Source organism: Pelobates fuscus, chromosome 3 (assembly GCF_036172605.1).
Source record: "Pelobates fuscus isolate aPelFus1 chromosome 3, aPelFus1.pri, whole genome shotgun sequence".
In the NCBI taxonomy this organism is placed as follows: Eukaryota; Metazoa; Chordata; class Amphibia; order Anura; family Pelobatidae; genus Pelobates; species Pelobates fuscus.
In genome coordinates this window covers 371,192,731-371,213,487 of record NC_086319.1, presented here as the reverse complement: position 1 = coordinate 371,213,487, position 20,757 = coordinate 371,192,731, and positions in this window count along the sequence as shown.

The window sequence follows — 20,757 nt, the reverse complement described above, 5'->3', positions numbered from 1 at the left end:
AAGTGACCGGCAGGAGAGGAGCACTGTAAGTCAGTGCACCCTTACACCTGTGCCACCTTGGTGGCTCCAGCCCGGTGTGTGGCCACAGAGGAAAGAGACGGAAGAGGCACCCTCGGAATGCTGGGTGCCTTTACAATACCCCACTAAAAAACTGCCCACCCGGCGGGAAGGAGAAGGTTTATGGGGAAACCTGGCATGGAAAACCTTGGCATGGAAATCTTGACATTCATTTAACAACATCACTGGAAGGGTTAAATGTTTAACTTAGGACAACTAACATGTGCCTGTCAATCAAAATGTATGCAAGGCACACTTCACTTAACCTTGGAGATAATCATAGACAGTGCTAATAAGTATCTGCTGGCCATGAGCTATACAGTACAGTACATTACATCATATATCAGCAGGGGCGGACTGACAGCCTTCTGGGCCCAGGATAAAACCCCCTCTTGGGCACCTTATGCCAGTATTAATTAAATGTTTCAAATTAGTGTGAATTTATTTTGTATAAGGTGTGCAATTGCCCCCCCAAATCCAGGGCCATCTGCAGGGCCGGCTCTACAATTATTATTATTATTATTATTATTTATATAGCGCCATCAGATCCCATAGCGCTGTACAATGGGTGGACTAACAGGCATGTAATTGTAACCAGACAACTGGACGTACAGGAACAGAGAGGTGGAGGACCCTGCTCAATGAGCTTACATTCTAGAGGGAGTGGGGTATAGTGACTAGGGCCAGATTAAGAGCCCAGTAGGCCTGGTGCTGACAATTATGACGGGCCTAATTACAGAATCTTATAGACCAAAAACACTAAAACACTCCCAAGCGTCATGTATCTGGTGGAGATGGTGCTGGAAAGAAAGAAAACAGCAGCTATAAGAAAACACATACCCTATGCTAATCCCTCTCTAATTTATGTTTTCATCTTTCAAGTAAATCCATAACCACTAACAGCAGTGTCCAGTCAAGCAGGAAGTCAATGGGCACGGTAAAAGGGTGGGCCACTGATACAAATCACGTAACCTGCCAAAAGAGGCGAACATGCCCAAAAAGAGGACATGTCTGCCCAAAGAATTAGAAGGCCAGCCTGGCATGAATGCATTACAGGCTGCCTGCCAATCATGCAGCTGGCCAACTAAGGGCATACTATGCAGACAGCACCCTGAGCATGGCATAAATGCGTCTAATGATGCGCTCGCTCAACACTTTCTAAGGACTGTCCCCTAGCACTCGCTGGTCCACTTGTCTCCTTACCTTCTTACTAGCAGGCAGAAGCACCTGGTATATCGTCTGGGACAGAGAAAAGCTGTATGTAGTGAGTGTAGAAGAAAGGGAACATGCCATAGTGTTAGAGAGTCAGCATTACCTTAACTATATTCATTGACAGCCAGTCCACACAAGTTTTGTTCCCATACATCCCTCTCAAGTTTCATACTTAAGCAAGAGTATGTGAAAAGTAGTTAGGGTTGCCACCTCTCTTGGAAAAACATACCGGCCTTACTAATTTGCATAATTAATTATGTATGGGTGACATCACATGATGTAAATCACAAGGAGTGACATGAGAGAAAATGCTGTAAAATCACCCCAAAAAAATACTTACAGTTTGATTCTGCTGTATAGATGGATTGATCCCAGTGTCCCCATGTCTCCCAGTGCCCCCATGTGTCGATTACTCCAAGTCTCAGTGTTCCTATGTATCAGTGTCTCAGTGCCCCATTTCTCCCAGTGTCCCTTAGTGTCCTCAGGTCTCCCAGTGACCCTATGTATGACAGTGTACCTATGTATCACAGTGTCTCAATGCCACATGTCTCCCTGTGTCCTCCAGTATTTCCATGTGTCTATGTCCCCATGTCTCCCAGGTTCCCCATGTCCCTAGGACACTAGGAACATGGGGAAACCTAGGGACACATAGACACCAGGGACACTGGGAGACTAGGGGACACTGGCTGGGACACATGGGAACACTGGGAAATTTGAGTACACTTGAAGACATGGGGACACAGACACCAGGACACAGACACTAAAGACACTGGCTGGGGGACATGGGGACATTGAGACATGGGGGCACTGGGAGACACGGGGACCCTGGAACACCAGGGCCACAGACACTAGGGACACTAGCTTGGAGACATGGGGACATTGAGACACTTGAAGCACTGGGAGACATGGAGGCACTTGGGGACATGGGGACAGTGAGACACTGAGAGACTAGGGGACATTGGGCAACGAGGGGGCACTGGGAGAAGAGGGGGCACTGAGACACTAGGGACACTGGCTAGGAGACATGGGGACACTGTGTCCCCATGTCCCCAAGTGTCTGTCATAATGTCTCCCAATGTCCCTTAGTGTCTCAGTGTCCATGTCTCCCAGTGTCTGCCATAATGTCTCCCAATGTCCCTTAGTGTCTCAGTGTCCCCATGTCTCCTTGCAGCCTTTCCCCCCATCCCTCACTTCCCTGAGCTGTAGGCTGTCTCTGCAGGCTGGGAGTTGCTGTCTGGACTCTCTGTAGCTGCTCCCCTGCAGATCAGATCAGTGAGTAGAGATAGGCAGGGAGGGATATGCTTGAACTAACTATCCCTGCCTCTCTCCACACACCCCTACTGGCCAGTGCTGGTATTGCATCATAATCTCTGTTTATACTGAGAAAAATACCAGCATTTGTATTGCCAGTATGACTGCAATATTGGCACCAGCCAGGCAGCCTCAAATACTGGCTGTGCCAATAAAATAAAAGCCAAATGGAATCCCTAAGAGTAGTGTGTGAAAAAAAAAATGTAAAACATTTTTTTTATTTTTTTTAAATCAATGGGCCTATTCCATGGGCCTGGGCCTGGGCCTGGGCCTGGGCCTGGAGCTGCAGCTCCATCAGCCCCTATGTTAATCCAGCCCTGATAGTGACATAAATGGTAAGGTAGGGGTGCGAAGTAGGTTGTTAGAAAAGTATTCACTGAGGGCTTAGTAGGTAATTTATGACAGTTGCAGGAGAGGAGTCATGGAGGGTGGGGGTGAAAACCTACTAACAGTTTAATTGATATGCTTTCTTGAAGAAGTGAGTTTTCAATGATTTTTTTGAAGGAGTGGAGACGGGTTGAAAGTCTAACGGCGAGGGGAAGGGAGTTCCACAGTAAAGGTGCAGCCCTGGAAAAGTCTTGGAGGCGAGCGTGAGAGGTGTGAGTACGGACAGAGGATATACGTAGGTCTTTGGCAGAGCGCAGGGGCCTTTACGGTACATACTTGTGTATTAGGGAGGATAGGTTGGTTGGAGCAGCATTATATAGGGACTTGTAAGCAAGCACCAGAATCTTCAATTGAGCCCTATATCTAACTGGAAGCCAATGCAGGCACTGACAGAGTGGGGAAGGCGTGGGACGTGCGAGCAGAGAGGAAAATGAGCCTTGACGCTGCAATCATTACAGATTGCAACGGTGCAATCTGGGAACAGGTAAGACCACTGAGAAGAGTATTGCAGTAGTCCAGCCGAGAGAAAACAAGAGCATGGACCAGCACCTTAGCCGCATCCGGGGTTAAATAGGGGCGGATGCGCGCTATGTTTTTGAGATGGAAGCGACAGGATTTTGCGATTGATTTGACATGAGGGGTGAAGGAGAGGTTGGAGTCAAAAAGAACACCCAGTCAGCGAGCCTGCGAGGTAGAGGTGATGGTAGCGTCGTTGACTTGGAGGGAGGGAGACACGAGAGTAGTAACACTTGAGGGAGGACCTGGGGGCGCAATGTCAGGCTGACCGGCTGGAGGAAGGCGCACTGCGCTCCCCTCCAGCCGCTTATGTCTTGTAGCGTGGTCAACCAAAAACAAACAAGAGTCCTGCGCATCCAGTATAGGTGTGCACACCCAGGTGCTACCACAATTTATTTGAGGACAAAGTTAAAGCAGCAAACATTTCGAGCAGAAGCCCTTTCTCAATGCTAATGTGAAAGGACATTAGCATTGAGAAAGGGCTGCTGCTCAAAACGTTTGCTGCTTTAACTTTGTCCTCAAATAAATTGTGGTAGAACCTGGGTGTGCACACCTATACTGGATGCGCAGGACTCTTATTTGTTTTTTGGTTGTATATACACTGTTGGGACTTCAGTGTGGAGTATCTGCAGCACAGGTCTAATTTTTTCCTTGTTTATATTTTGAATTTTCTAGGCATTTTTTGCCTCTACCTCATTCTATATATTTTAGCGTGGTCAAGCGCAGCCTTCTACCGACTGCCCAGCCTCCTACCCTGGTGTCTGCCGCAGGCTGTGCAGAGGGGGTGGGGATATGAATTACATCATATCCCTGCTCCCTGTGTTCCACACAGCGCGGCTGGCTCCCAGTAATAAGGCTGGGCTGCAGGACAGGACTCCACAGAGCTGGACAGCTTGCACTCCAGGGACCAGATTGAATAGATGTAAGTATGTAATTGTGACTGTGTGAATGCATGTATGTCTCTGTATGCGTGCATGTAACTGTATGCCTTTATGTCTCTGTATGTATGTATGTCTTTGTATGCATATTTCTGTATGCCTGTATGTATGTATGTGTCGGTATGACGGCATGCCTCTGTATGCCTGTATGTCTCTTTATGTACGTTTCTGTATGCCTGTATGTCTCTGTTTGTATGTCTTTGTATGTATGTTTCTGTATGCCTGTATGTATGTATGTATGTATGTATGTATGTATGTATCTGTATGATGGTATGCCTCTGAATGCATGTATGTCTCTGTATGTATGTCTCTGTATGCTTTGCAGACCAGGTATCAGAGGTCAGATGGACCCTTGCCCCAACACTGTGTGCCAGACATGCCATTACTTCCTTTTGCACAATCGAGTACAGGTTGGGGATTGCCTTTTGTGCAAAGAAATTTCGGCCGGGTACCTTCCACTGCGGTAGCTACAAATTTTTTGAATGCCTCAGACTCCACCAGCTTGTATGGTAAAAGCTGGCGGGCTAAGAGTTCAGTCAAGCCAGCTGTCAGACGCCGGGCAAGGGGGTGACTTTGTGACATTGGCTTCTTACGCTCAAACATGTCCTTGACAGACACCTGTCGAGGCGAGAGACAGAAGGGTGGATGGTTGAGAGGGGGCAAGGAGGACAGCAGTGGTTAACATGACTGAAGATGCTGGACCAGGAGGAGGATGGCGGCTTTGAGTTTGTGTGCTGCTTGTACTCATGTGTTGATCCCATAGGCGTTTGTGATGTGTGATCATGTGCCTTCACAAAGCAGTTGTACCTAGGTGGGTGTTGGACTTCCCACGACTTCTTTTGGCACAGGTTGCAAATGGCATCGCTGTTGTCAGAGGCAGACAAACAAAAAAAATGCCACACTGCTGAGCTCTGCAATGATGGCATTCTGGTGGTGGCAACAGCATGCGTTGATTGGCGTGCTGTCTGGCTGACCCCGGGTGCCGATGCATTCTGTCTGACTGTGTCACTAGCTCCTTGCTACGACCTCCCCCTGCTTCCAACTCGTCCCCTCCTCCTCCTCCTCTCTGTCTCCCCATCTGAACTTTCCCCCCTGTTCTTCTTCTCTTCTAGCGGGTACCCACGTGACATCCACGGACGCATCGTCATCATCAACCGCTTCACTTGTATCTGACAACTCAGCAAAGGAAGCAGCAGCGGGTACAACATCATCATCATCACACCGTACGTGTGTAATGCTGCCTGACTGAGACATATCCCTGTTATCTACATCCTCTGGCAATAATGGTTGCGCATCACTCATTTCTTCCAACTGATGTGTAAAAAACTCCTCTGACAGATCAAGTGAAGCGGCTGTGGTGCTAGTGTTGGTGGTGGGGGCAGGCAGGCCAGTGGTAACTTGGGAGGTGCCCGAAGCTAAGCTGGAGGAGGATGGTGCGTCAAGGTTCCGAGTGGAAGCTGTAGAAGATTGGGTGTCCTGTGTTAGCCAGTCAACTATGTCCTCAGAACTTTTCAAGTTCAGGGTACGTGGCCTCTGAACACTGGGTATTATTCTAGGGCCAAAGGGAATCACAGCTCTACGACCACGATGGCCCCTGCAGGGTGGCCTGCCTCTGCCTGTCATTTTTTTTTTGATTAGTGGTACTATGTGTGCAAGCTACTGTGACAACAGATATGAGTGGCACTGGTGTGACACTGTGCCCTGGCAGGCCCTGAAACGCACACTCGTGAAGGAAACTGACTGCTATTATATTACAGTCCAAAAAGTTTAGGTTTTTTTTAAATGCAAGCTATTGGGACAGCAGATATGATTGAGTGGTGGCACTGGGCAGGCCCTGAAATGCACACTTGTGAAGGAAACTGACTGCTATTATATTACAGTCCAAATACATATTTTTTTGTTAAATGCAAGCTATTGTGACACCAGATATGAGTGGTGGCACTGGGCAAGTGGGCACAGTATACGCTGTAAGCATGACACACATGCTGGCAGACAACTAACTGCTATTCATTTTCTTTTTTTTAAATGTACACTACTGTTACACCAGATATGAGTTGCACTGGTGTGACACTGTGCCCTGTCAGGCCCTGAAACGCACACTAGTGAAGGAAACTGACTGCTATTATATTACAGTCTAAAAAGTTTAGTTTTTTTTAAATGCAAGCTATTGGGACACCAGTGAGTGAGTGGTGGCACTGGGCAAGTGGGCACAGTATACGCTGTGAGCCTGACACACACGCTGGCAGACAACTAACTGCTATTCAATCTATTACAGTCAAAAATGTATTTTTTTTTTAAATGTACACTACTATTACACCAGATATGAGTTGCACTGGTGTGACACTGTGCCCTGGCAGGCCCTGAAACGCACACTCGTGAAGGAAACTGACTGCTATTATATTACAGTCCAAAAAGTTTTGTTTTTTGTTAAATGCAAGCTATTGTGACACCAGTGAGTGAGTGGTGGCACTGGGTAGGCCCTGAAATGCACACTAGTGAAGGAAACTGACTGCTATTATATTACAGTCAAAAAAGTTTTTTTTGTTTTTTTAAATGCAAGCTATTGTGACACTAGTGAGTGAGTGATGGCACTGGGCAAGTGGGCACAGTATATGCTGTGAGCCTGACACACAGGCTGGCAGGCAGGCAACTGCAATTACATTACACAGGAAAAAAAAAGCAGACTGATGTTCTAGCCCTAAAAAGGGCTTTTTGGGGTGCTGTCCTTACAGCAGAGATCAGAGGAGTCCTTCAAGACTGTAGTGGACACTGAATACACTAGCCTAGCTATCAATTTCCCTATCAAATCAGCAGCAGCTACACTGTTCCTACTCTCACTAAGAATGCAGCTTCGCAATGAATGTAAAATGGATGCTGTCCAGGAGGTGGGAGGGTCTGCTGCTGATTGGCTGGAATGTGTCTGCTGACTGTGAGGTACAGGCAGGGTCAAAGTTTACTCAATGATGACGAATAGGGGGCAGACCGAACAGCGCATGTGTTCGCCATCCATGGCGAACGCGAACAAGCGGTGTTCGCCAGGAGCTATTCGCCACCAAACAGTTCGGGACATCACTACTTACAGTATACATTTTTAATTTCTTTCTCAACACAAAATGTTTGCCAGTGGAGATACCCTGACAATGTGGAAAAGAACAGCACCTACTACCATTTCTGAGGCATCATTTCCAAAACAAAAGGTTCAGATGAGTCAGTATGAGTGAGTACAGGAGCAGAGGCAAAAATGTATTTTAGACAATCAAATGCAGACATAGGTTAAGGGGACCAGACCTGGGTATTAGCTCATTTATGTGTAAGACTGGTGATGGGAGAAATAACTGAGGAGAAAACGTTAATAAAACTGTGATAATAGCGTATTCTATGAATTTTTGGATTGCTTTCAAACCCTTTGACCTAGGCCACTGTAAGACTGCCTCCAATTTATTTGGATCTATTTGAAATCCATTGCCCGATATGATATAAGCCAAGAACTGTACCTCTGTCTGAGTAAATAAACACTTATCTAATTTACAAAATAAACCATTTGGTAATAGAGTGTTGAGTACATTTTTCACGTGTATGTGGTGAGTGGATATGTCAGGGGAGTAAATTAGTATATCATCAAGATATGCTAGGACACAAGAATGTTTATATTCTCTTAACACACTGTTAATGAAGTCTTGGAATACCACTGGTGCATTACATAGACCAAATAAAATAACAAGACATTTGTAATGCCCTCTTCTTGTGTTAAATGCAGTTTTCTATTCATGGTTCTCCTTGCTCCCAACTAGGCTAAAAACCACTCCTGAAGTCTAGTTTCTTATTTGATTTTAACCTATCAAATAACTCTGTGATAAGAAGAGATAAAGGATATATATATTCCTGATTGTTATTTTGGTTAGACCCCTATAGTCCATACAAGGGTGTCAATCACCCTCTTTCTTTGAGACAATCTACATATAAAACCCTTAGTACGAGTGTTTTGGAAATACTCCTCTATTATCTAGCACAGTCATAGAGTCTATGTGGAGGCAGCGTTTCGGCAAGAGTCTTGTTGGACACCTCTGTAACTATCATATTGTGGTGGAACAACAATGGATAAGGGTGCGGTAGTGGGTACATTGCTAATTTTCCAAAGGTTAAATAGAAAGGAGACATCATCCTTACATCTGGCTCCCCATGCACATGTTCCCCTCTTAACCAAATCCAAGAAGGGATTATTATTAACCAACCCAGGAAACCCAAGAATGAGAGGACAAGAAAGAGGTGCAATTACTGGAGAGTGTTTGAAGATGTCTACTATCTATGACCACAGCAGTCAAAGGTGTGGATTTTTCCTTTAACATTATGTGCTGATTATTGACAAAATCAAGGTCAAGTAAATGATCAACGTGTCATCTCCTAGATCAGGGGTAGGCAACCTACGGCACTAGTGCCATGCACGGCACTCGAGGTGTCTTTGCACGGCACTCAAGGCTGCTACAGCCAAACAGGCTCTGTCCTATCAGGAGTCCCAGTGAAACTTCAGATATCTGCTAATACGAAAAGGTGGTGAAGGACAATCCTCAATTTATGTATTGCAGCACATAGAGTAAGTGATCTCAGATCACTTCCTCCCAGCACTTGTGAATGGGAATCCACACTGAAGTAGAGCAGCCTGCAGCTGCTGTAGCAGCTCCTGTACTTGACCTGTACCTGGCCAGCCTGGTCCCCACTGGAACCCAGGGAAGCCACCCACACTGCTAGATTTACACAGAAATACACAATAACCCTCCCCTCATACAAATAATACGAACAGCCCACAAGCAAACATACATACAATCCGCACAAACGTAACCCGCTAACAATCCACATACATGCACACAACCCCACATGCAGCCTCTCACATGCAATACCCCAAACAGCACCCACATATACACACACTACCAAACACACAATGTGACATATCCATCCACACACACACACACACAATACCCCAAACAGCCCCACATATACACACTACCAAACACGCAATGTGACATATCCATCAACACACAAACACACACACACTACCACAAACAGCCCCTCACATACACATACTACCAAACACACAATGTGACATATCCATCCACACACACAATTCCACAAGCAGCCCCCATACACAGCCCACATTCATATGTATCATACACAATACCACAAACTACTCATGAATATATACAATATAATAGCTCATACATACAAATACAACAATCCGAAGTAACTGCAGTATAAATAACACAAGCAGAATCTGGCAGCATACACACCGTAATGTAAAAAAATAGGACTGGCACGCTACGGGACATCACAATCCTATATCGGCACAGTGCTGCTAAAAGGTTGCCTACCCCTGTCCTAGATGAATAATAATCTCTACTGTTTTACTCTCAGGTGTTATATTTACAAATCTCTGTTCTTCAGTACTAAGACATTATATAGACAATATAAATATTATTTCAGTGCCGGCTGTTTTTTATACAAGTGTTTGCACTGACAGACTTGTATGTATGCAGACACACATGCTCTGTTATTGCCGACGACTTGGCTTGTGGATTGTCTACTTTTGCTTCTGTTCACTTGGCACCCATAAACAGGCTATTGCTATTCAAAGTGACCAGATGGAACACAGACCAGTGAAACAAATATATGTAGCACTTTATTTTACTCATCTCTGAATCAATCGCAGAATATTCTGGGATCGCCCAAAAATAACAGGATATCGAGGATCATGCTCAGTCTGCTCACCGTCTGTTTTATTTTTTGTTATGTACTGGTTACAAGTCAGCTATAGGACTGAATTTTATTTTTTTGATAAAAAATTTTTTTGCATCTTGTACCAGGCCAGTTTGTATCGTCCAAACGAATCCCTCCCTCTCTTCACTTGTGTTTTAGTGAGAGAGAAATATGTGTAAGATTTAGGTAGTTTTAGGTAGGGATTTGTAAAATCTTGAGACCCAAAGGCTCTTTCAGAGCCATTAACCCCTATCTTGCCAGTGATCACTACAGGGAGTGCAGAATTATTAGGCAAATGAGTATTTTGACCACATCATCCTCTTTATGCATGTTGTCTTACTCCAAGCTGTATAGGCTCGAAAGCCTACTACCAATTAAGCATATTAGGTGATGTGCATCTCTGTAATGAGAAGGGGTGTGGTCTAATGACATCAACACCCTATATCAGGTGTGCATAATTATTAGGCAACTTCCTTTCCTTTGGCAAAATGGGTCAAAAGAAGGACTTGACAGGCTCAGAAAAGTCAAAAATAGTGAGATATCTTGCAGAGGGATGCAGCACTCTTAAAATTGCAAAGCTTCTGAAGCGTGATCATCGAACAATCAAGCGTTTCATTCAAAATAGTCAACAGGGTCGCAAGAAGCGTGTGGAGAAACCAAGGTGCAAAATAACTGCCCATGAACTGAGAAAAGTCAAGCGTGCAGCTGCCAAGATGCCACTTGCCACCAGTTTGGCCATATTTCAGAGCTGCAACATCACTGGAGTGCCCAAAAGCACAAGGTGTGCAATACTCAGAGACATGGTCAAGGTAAGAAAGGCTGAAAGACGACCACCACTGAACAAGACACACAAGCTGAAACGTCAAGACTGGGCCAAGAAATATTGGGCCAAGAACTGGGCCAAGAAAGACTGATTTTTCTAAGGTTTTATGGACTGATGAAATGAGAGTGAGTCTTGATGGGCCAGATGGATGGGCCCGTGGCTGGATTGGTAAAGGGCAGAGAGCTCCAGTCCGACTCAGACGCCAGCAAGGTGGAGGTGGAGTACTGGTTTGGGCTGGTATCATCAAAGATGAGCTTGTGGGGCCTTTTCGGGTTGAGGATGGAGTCAAGCTCAACTCCCAGTCCTACTGCCAGTTTCTGGAAGACACCTTCTTCAAGCAGTGGTACAGGAAGAAGTCTGCATCCTTCAAGAAAAACATGATTTTCATGCAGGACAATGCTCCATCACACGCGTCCAAATACTCCACAGCGTGGCTGGCAAGAAAGGGTATAAAAGAAGAAAATCTAATGACATGGCCTCCTTGTTCACCTGATCTGAACCCCATTGAGAACCTGTGGTCCATCATCAAATGTGAGATTTACAAGGAGGGAAAACAGTACACCTCTCTGAACAGTGTCTGGGAGGCTGTGGTTGCTGCTGCACGCAATGTTGATGGTGAACAGATCAAAACACTGACAGAATCCATGGATGGCAGGTTTTTGAGTGTCCTTGCAAAGAAAGGTGGCTATATTGGTCACTGATTTGTTTTTGTTATGTTTTTGAATGTCAGAAATGTATATTTGTGAATGTTGAGATGTTATATTGGTTTCACTGGTAAAAATAAATAATTGAAATGGGTATATATTTGTTTTTTGTTAAGTTGCCTAATAATTATGCACAGTAATAGTCACCTGCACACACAGATATCCCCCTAAAATAGCTATAACTAAAAACAAACTAAAAACTAATTCCAAAAATATTCAGCTTTGATATTAATGAGTTTTTTGGGTTCATTGAGAACATGGTTGTTGTTCAATAATAAAATTAATCCTCAAAAATACAACTTGCCTAATAATTCTGCACTCCCTGTATAAATCACTGGCTCTTGCACAGCAGCACTTATTTTGCTGTCTGTGCATTTTTTTAGGAGTTAATTTTTTTAGTGATTTTTTTTATATGACAGATCACTAAATAAAGTGATTGCGATAATGTCACAGAGGTTGTATAGCGCTGAGGAGGCGTTTGCCATCTTTGCGTTGGAGTCTGACGTGTTTATGTCTGACTCCAACCTTGATTTAGACCCTACCAAGTACTCAGATACATCACTAGATACAGTGTCTGCTGCTAGTGATGTATCTAGTGATGTATCTGCTGCTGCTAGGCCCCCTGCCAGAAGAAGACCTGCTGAGGAGTGGGTAGTGCCTCATCGCAAGAGGCCAGATATCCCACCCTTCACCTCAAATCCTGGCATCAATGTGGATGTTGCAGGATTTAGACCCCAACAGTTTATGGAGGTGTTTCTGGGCGATGATGTATTGGTGAACATTGTCGCCCAAACTAATTTATATGCCCCTCAGTTCCATGCTTCAAAGCCTGAGTCTTTTTTGACAAAGCAGCAATGGACCCCCACTGATGTGCCCAAATGTAAAGAATACTGGGCATTGACTATGCTTTTGGGCATCATAAAGAAGTCATCCATCCACTCCTACTGGAGCAGTAGCCCCATCTGCTCTACCCCCATTTACTCCCAATGTATGTCGAGGAAGAGGTATGAAATAATTCTGCATTTTATGCACTTCAGCGACAACAGCCTGTGCACCCCTCGGGAGCCTCCAGTTTGACAGGCTGTATAAAATCCGCCCCCCGATTACCCACTTCGCTGCCAGGTTTGCAGAGGCATATACACTGTGAAGGAATATATGCGTGGATGAATCCCTGATGAAGTATAAAGGAAGGCTTGGATTCAAGTAGTATATTCCTTCCAAGCGCTCCAGGTATGGTGTAAAGGTGTCTAAGCTCTGTGAGAGCGAGACTGGGTATACTCGGGCCTTCCGGGTGTACGAGGGCAAGGATAGCCACCTTGACCCTCCAGGTTGCCCAGAACATGTGGGAACCACTGGCAAGATTGTCTGGGACCTGATATTCCCCCTGATGAACTGAGGGTACCACTTGTATTTAGACAATTTTTATACAAGTGTTCCTTTGTTCAAGCTACTGTATTGTTTTGATACAGTAGCTTGCGGTACACTAAGAAAGAACCCCGCAGGTTTCCCAGGACAACTTGCACGCACCCGGCTACGAAGGGGGGAGACCTCAGCTCTACACCAAGAGGAGCTGTTGGCAGTTAAGTACAGTGACAAGAAGGATGTGTACCTTCTTACCACCATCCACACTGAGAGGACTGTGGAGGTCTCTGTACGTGGCAGAGCTGAGAGCACAAGGAAGTCAGTGTGCTTTAAGGCCTATAACCGGCAAGCTGCTGCAGCCCTATCTAATTATACGGAAGACAAGGGCCTGGTACAAAAAGGTTGCAATATACTTGCAGATTGCAACCCACAGCGCTTTTTTGTTGTTCAAAAAAGCAAACCCCGGAATGAAACTGACTTTTTTACAGTTTCAGCTCCAGATCATTTTGTGGATTTTGTACCAAGAGGAACCTGCCCCCGGGGCGGTGATGGGAGAGAGCAGAGTTGGGGCTACCCACTTTATTTTTAAAATCCCCCCTACTGCGGCAAAGCAGAAGCCTCAAAAAAGATGCAGAGTCTGTTTCAAGAGGGGGCAGAGAAAGGACACCGTCTTTTACTGTCCAGATTGCCTTGGACAGCCTGGACTCTGCATTGGTGACTGCTTCAAGCGATATCACCCACTGGTCCTTTTTTTTTGGTTACGTTTACTGTTCCTGAGTTAGTTTTTTTTTACTTTTACTGCACTAGACTATTTTTATGATCAAGTTCAACCTATGCATGGGGGCATGGGTGTACTTGGGAGGCCTTGCCGAAAACAACCTGGAGTGTTTTCTTGCAATAACCAACAACAGGCTCCCCTTAATCACACACATGTGTGTAAAAATGCAAATTTAAAAAATTACCACCACACATATTCTCCAATTTTTGGGGGGCTAAAACAGTTGCATCAAAGGCATCAAAACACTCCATATACAATACTGTAGGGTGTCAACTTTTCAAATATATGCACGTTCATGACAAGAAAATAAATTGGGATATGTAAAAAGGCCCCCAAAAAGAAGATAGGCAAAGAAGATATGTCAAATTTAAAAAGCACATGTCAGAAGTTTGGCATTGCAGCCCCCAAACAACCCAACAAACCTATGCATAGGTAGTATCACTGTACTCACGGGATGTTGCTGAACATATATTGGAGTGTTCTTTGGCAGTAACACATGCCTAAAGTACAATGTGAGAGAAAAAAAACACAAAAAAATGACTACCCAAAAGTTTGACAAAGACTGGTGGTAGGATTAGTGCATGGAAAGTTTTAAAATACCCCCATTTGAAATACCCTTGGGTGTCTACTTTTCAAAAATATATGGTTTGATGGGGGTCAATTACATTGGCCGGCTTCAAAACTGTCCCAAATAGGACACGGGTGCATGATGACCAGCTGTGAAAAATCAGAATTGGGAAAGCTGGAATGCACATCCTCCAAATAAGGTATTTTCTTCCCCAGAGAACCTGATACACCTATACATGGGTGGTATTGCCAGGGCCGGATTGGGAAAAAAATTTGACCCGGGCATTTTTCAAACAGAAAAGAGAAAAGTGCTAGTGCGCTGAAAAATATGTATAGAGACACCTCTAAAATATTCCAGTGACTCTCCAAATGTAAAATAGTGGTTTTAACAGAGACCCAAAGACAAGTATGTGCACCCAACACACTGACACAAATATACTTATAGCCTTATAGCCTGTCAATGTTGGTAGCTGGGTACTCCACATTGCTTCTTAACCGGAGAGGTAGTTTGTGGATAGGGATCACCAATACACTGTGGTTCAAGAGGTTGCCACCTAAAATCCTTTTAGGTGGCAACCTCTTGAACCACAGTGTATTGGTGATCCCTATCCACAAACTACCTCTCCGGTTAAGAAGCAATGTGGAGTACCCAGCTACCAACATTGACAGGCTATAAGTATATTTGTGTCAGTGTGTTGGGTGCACATACTTGTCTTTGGGTCTCTGTTAAAACCACTATTTTACATTTGGAGAGTCACTGGAATATTTTAGAGGTGTCTCTATACATATTTTTCAGCGCACTAGCACTTTTCTCTTTTCTGTATTACGTGGTACCATTTTACCAGGGTACATTGCTGGTGCTGCTTATTTTATTTTATTATTATATAATATTTTTTTGTCTATCAGTTTGAATCTTGCGCCAATTTATCTTATTTGTATACTGTATTTTTCAAACAGAGCGGCCCCCTTAGAAGGGGGCGGGGCCAGAAAGGGTGTGTTTTGTCATCACTAATGACAAGAACGCCCCCTCTCAAAGTGAGCATGTTGGTTCAATGCGCAGAGCCGTGCTGAAGAGCTCTGGCATTAGAAAAAGGCCCTGCGCAGCGCAAGCAAATTTAATAACATAAGAAAAGAAAAAAGTTACCTGCGCGCTCTCCTTAATCCCTATGTATATTTAGACAAATGGAGGTCATTTAGTTGCTCCAATGGCCATTGGAGGGAATGCCGACCTGCCAACGTCAAGGCAGACCCCCCTAAGCGGGTCCTAACACTGACCCTTCAGCCTGCTTCCTTGAGCTTCTGGCAAAGATATCTCTAATGAGACAGAGAGGGGTATTTTTTATATACACCCCTATACTTATTAACCCTTAATAGGGAACACATGGGATGGGCAGCAGCATTGTAACCAGGCTGTGTGATACAAAGTAAATACAAATACAAAAAGAGAAGTCCTGCGCTCACTCCCATCACTACTGGGCCGGCAGCAAGGACTACAGTACACATCAGCCCCAATATATAGTAAAAACCAAAGAAAAGAAAAAAGTTACCTGCGCTCTCTCCTTAATCCCTATGTATATTTAGACAAATGGGATACCAGAGGACAAAAGGGCCAGGAAAGTGTATGGTGCATGTGTTTGGAACCTGCTTGAGGGATTGCGTGCGTGTGTGTAGAGTGAGCTGATTGAGGTGTGGTATTGTGTAAATAGGTCAATTTCATTTGTGTTTGTGGTGTAATATGTGTGGCTAGGGGCTGTAGAGAGTGTGTGTATAGGGGGCATAGTGTTATAGGGGATGTAGCGAGTGTTTGTATACGGGCTGTAGTGTGTGTGTGTATAGGTGACGTAATGTGTGTGTCTGGGGGTGCTGTGTGTGTCTGGGGGTGCTGTGTGTGTCTGAGGGTGCTGTGTGTGTGTCTGGGTGCTGTGTGTGTCTGGATGTGCTGTGTGTGTTTGGGTGATGTGTGTGTCTGAGGGTGCTGTGTGTGTCTGGGGGTGCTGTGTGTGTCTGGTGCTGTGTGTGTCTGAGGGTGCTGTGTGTGTCTGGGGGTGCTGTGTGTGTCTGAGGGTGCTGTGTGTGTCTGGGGGTTGTGTGTGTGAATGTATTTTTATTTAAATTAATAATTTTTAATTAATGAATTAATAAAAATGTTTTTAAAAAAATGATATCCCCCCTCCCTTCTTACCTTTTGCCTGGGAGGGGGAGCCATGCTGCCTTCCCTGGTGGTCCAGTGGTGAGAGTGAACTCTAGCCTGTAGGCTAGAGTTCACTCTCGCGAGATCTGAGCGTTGCCGTGGTAACTGCGGCAATGCTCAGACCTCGCGAGAGGACCCGGCCGAGCTGCTAGGTAGAGCTACGCCGGTCCTCTCCTGCCTCCCTCCCTCACACCCCAGCTGGCGGACACCTGCAACTGTCTCTGGGCCGGTGAGGGAGATCCTGTGATCTCCCCTGCCGGCCTCGGCCCAACGGCCATCGCGGCCCACCGGGCAGTCTGGACCTGGGTATCGCTGTACTCAGGAGATGTTGCTGAACACATATTGGGGTGTTCTTTGGCAGTGACCCTTAACCCCTTAAGGACACATGACGTGTGTGACATGTCATGATTCCCTTTTATTCCAGAAGTTTGGTCCTTAAGGGGTTAAAGTTCTCAGTACATGTATTCTTAAGTTTCTATGTGTGTCAAAAAAATCACCAATTACTCAGTGTCCGTTTGGTAATGTACTTTGAGATCCAGCTGCACCTACAGAGTGTGTGGAATACATTCACTGACTGAAGCAATTCATAAATAAATGATCTGGGGGGAAAAAAATCCAATTCAACAATCATTACCGCTTATCTATTTTCAGCTAAATTTTTCCATTCGGCTTGTAATTATTATAATTTGAAGTTTAATGAATAGCAATGCAGACCATGAATTATGATGAATTGACAAGGAAATAGCAAAGTTTAGGCCAGAATTGTTGAACTGCAAACATTCCCCAGTTCTGAAATATTCCCATCTTTGAGGAAATTTCAGCCGGATAAAGCTTAGCAACGCAATACAGGGAGTGCAGAATTATTAGGCAAGTTGTATTTTTGAGGATTAATTTTATTATTGAACAAAAACCATGTTCTCAATGAACCCAAAAAAACTCATTAATATCAAAGCTGAATATTTTTGGAAGTAGTTTTTAGTTTGTTTTTATTTATAGCTATTTTAGGGGGATATCTGTGTGTGCAGGTGACTATTACTGTGCATAATTATTAGGCAACTTAACAAAAAACAAATATATACCCATTTCAATTATTTATTTTTACCAGTGAAACCAATATAACATCTCAACATTCACAAATGTACATTTCTGACATTCAAAAACATAACAAAAACAAATCAGTGACCAATATAGCCACCTTTCTTTGCAAGGACACTCAAAAGCCTGCCATCGATGGATTCTGTCAGTGTTTTGATCTGTTAACCATCAATATTGCGTGCAGCAGCAACCACAGCCTCCCAGACACTGTTCAGAGAGGTGTACTGTTTTCCCTCCTTGTAAATCTCACATTTAATGATGGACCACAGGTTCTCAATGGGGTTCAGATCAGGTGAACAAGGAGGCCATGTCATTAGATTTTCTTCTTTTATACCCTTTCTTGCCAGCCACGCTGTGGAGTACTTGGACGCGTGTGATGGAGCATTGTCCTGCATGAAAATCATGTTTTTCTTGAAGGATGCAGACTTCTTCCTGTACCACTGCTTGAAGAAGGTGTCTTCCAGAAACTGGGAGTTGAGCTTGACTCCATCCTCAACCCGAAAAGGCCCCACAAGCTCATCTTTGATGATACCAGCCCAAACCAGTACTCCACCTCCACCTTGCTGGCGTCTGAGTCGGACTGGAGCTCTCTGCCTATTACCAATCCATCCATCTGGCCCATCAAGACTCACTCTCATTTCATCAGTCCATAAAACCTTAGAAAAATCAGTCTTGAGATATTTCTTGGCCCAGTCTTGACGGTTCAGCTTGTGTGTCTTGTTCAGTGGTGGTCGTCTTTCAGCCTTTCTTACCTTGGCCATGTCTCTGAGTATTGCACACCTTGTGCTTTCGGGCACTCCAGTGATGTTGCAGCTCTGAAATATGGCCAAACTGGTGGCAAGTGGCATCTTGGCAGCTGCACGCTTGACTTTTCTCAGTTCATGGGCAGTTATTTTGCGCCTTGGTTTCTCCACACGCTTCTTGCGACCCTGTTGACTATTTTGAATGAAATGCTTGATTGTTCGATGATCACGCTTCAGAAGCTTTGCAATTTTAAGAGTGCTGCATCCCTCTGCAAGATATCTCACTATTTTTGACTTTTCTGAGCCTGTCAAGTCCTTCTTTTGACCCATTTTGCCAAAGGAAAGGAAGTTGCCTAATAATTATGCACACCTGATATAGGGTGTTGATGTCATTAGACCACAGCCCTTCTCATTACAGAGATGCACATCACCTAATATGCTTAATTGGTAGTAGGCTTTCAAGCCTATACAGCTTGGAGTAAGACAACATGCATAAAGAGGATGATGTGGTCAAAATACTCATTTGCCTAATAATTCTGCACACAGTGTATTCATGTTGTTTTCTATGTGCTAGCTTTTGTTTGTGTGTTTTAAGTCTTGTCAATTCTAGACTATTTCCAGCCTTGCCAATAAACCTCTATGTTAATCTACGTGGAATCAGGTATATAGAATAAAATGTCTGTATAGTTGGGTAGCATTGTGTGTCAAGGAGCGTGTTCTAAGAATCACACTACGTTTTACGAAAAATACCATTACAGACGGTTTATTTACATGAGAGGGTTGTTTGTTTGTATGTCTGTGTCTCCTGTTGTCCACAGGGATTGAACATGTAAGTTGACATTGTCTCTGGCTGAGAATTAATTTGCTCTCCGTCTGCAGACTCTGTCAGGTCAGACAACACGTCCCGGAGTTCAGAGAGAATACATGAACAGACGGGATCAGATCTTCAGCCATCGTCTGCAAATCATGAATCTTTGATCTGGAAGCTTTGAAGCTGAAACACATTGATCATCATCTGTCCTACTACAGACCAAAGTGACCCAGTGACAGTGACATAGTTAGTGGGTTAAAGGCATATTACCCTTTTCAAGAAAAGTTTTCTTGCTTAATTGAGGAATTGTCACTTCGTGCACAATGGTGCGTTTAGTTTCTTAAAGTGCTTTTGGCATCAGTAATATTCTATACGCCAACATACAGTATTTTAAAAACCATCAAAAACTTGTTGATTTTTTTTAAAATTCTTTTTTTATTGTAATTTTTCATATCGATGCTTGTTTAATAAGTAAACATAATGCAGACATATTAATACATAATTCAATAATGTGTAGCATTTGGTAAAATTAAGTGTTCACAAGAATGAAGCATTAATATTTTTAAGCAGGAAGGTTCAAGTTCAACTGTGTCTGAAGAGCAGCCTGAGAGGTTAAATGGAATATAGTGTGGTAAGATAGGTGTGCATCGAGCGTAAAGAACCATATTTCCTATGAGTCAATACCCCTAACTAAAGGGGGCTACAGGGGGAGGTAGAGGGGGAGAGAGGGTGAAGGTGTGGAGCTAAACGCCCGCTAAGACAGGCTAGGCCCTTATCATCAGTGATCCGTAAGGTACGGAGCCAGGTAATGTGAGACCTCTTATGAGGTTACGGCTGTTATAGGTAGCTTGTAACATGGAGAACATAACAGTGGACATAACAATGAGCCAAAATGGCTAGATAAGTATAAGAACTCAAACTGTGTTTTAGTACTGTGTTCCCTAGCAAGCTATATTCCCAGGTGTTAGAGTCAATTTATTAGCAGGGACAAAGGGAACAATACGAGATGGATCCCAGGGATGAGTGCTCTGCTGTCCACCAGGGTCAGGTGGAGGCGCAGGTAGGCCTAAGGCCTAAAGAAGGGCCTGTGATTCGGCTAGTGTACTGTTTTGCCATGCGTGACTACGAGGATCCTTGGTGACATCCACCGGTATTCTATTCCAGCTGCTCTCAGTTGGCTAGTAACAGGGTTTAGAGTTCATCGCCATTGCAGAGTGGACCAAGTGAGGTCCTGGTAGAATGTGAAGGTGAAAGCTTCGAAAGGGAATAGTGTCTTGCCCTTCAGTGCTGCCATTTGGATTTTTTTTGTCCTGGGATAGCAAACAGTGAACAATGACTTAATGACCACCTTTTTAAAATGTAGAGCTATTTATACTTAAATATTAAAGTATATTTTTGCAACAAAATATGTATTGCAATTTTTGTTGAACGAAACTTTTCAGACATGTCATAGTAAAACACAACACACACTTAAAAAAAATAATAATAACCTCAAATCAGCATTCTGGACCAAT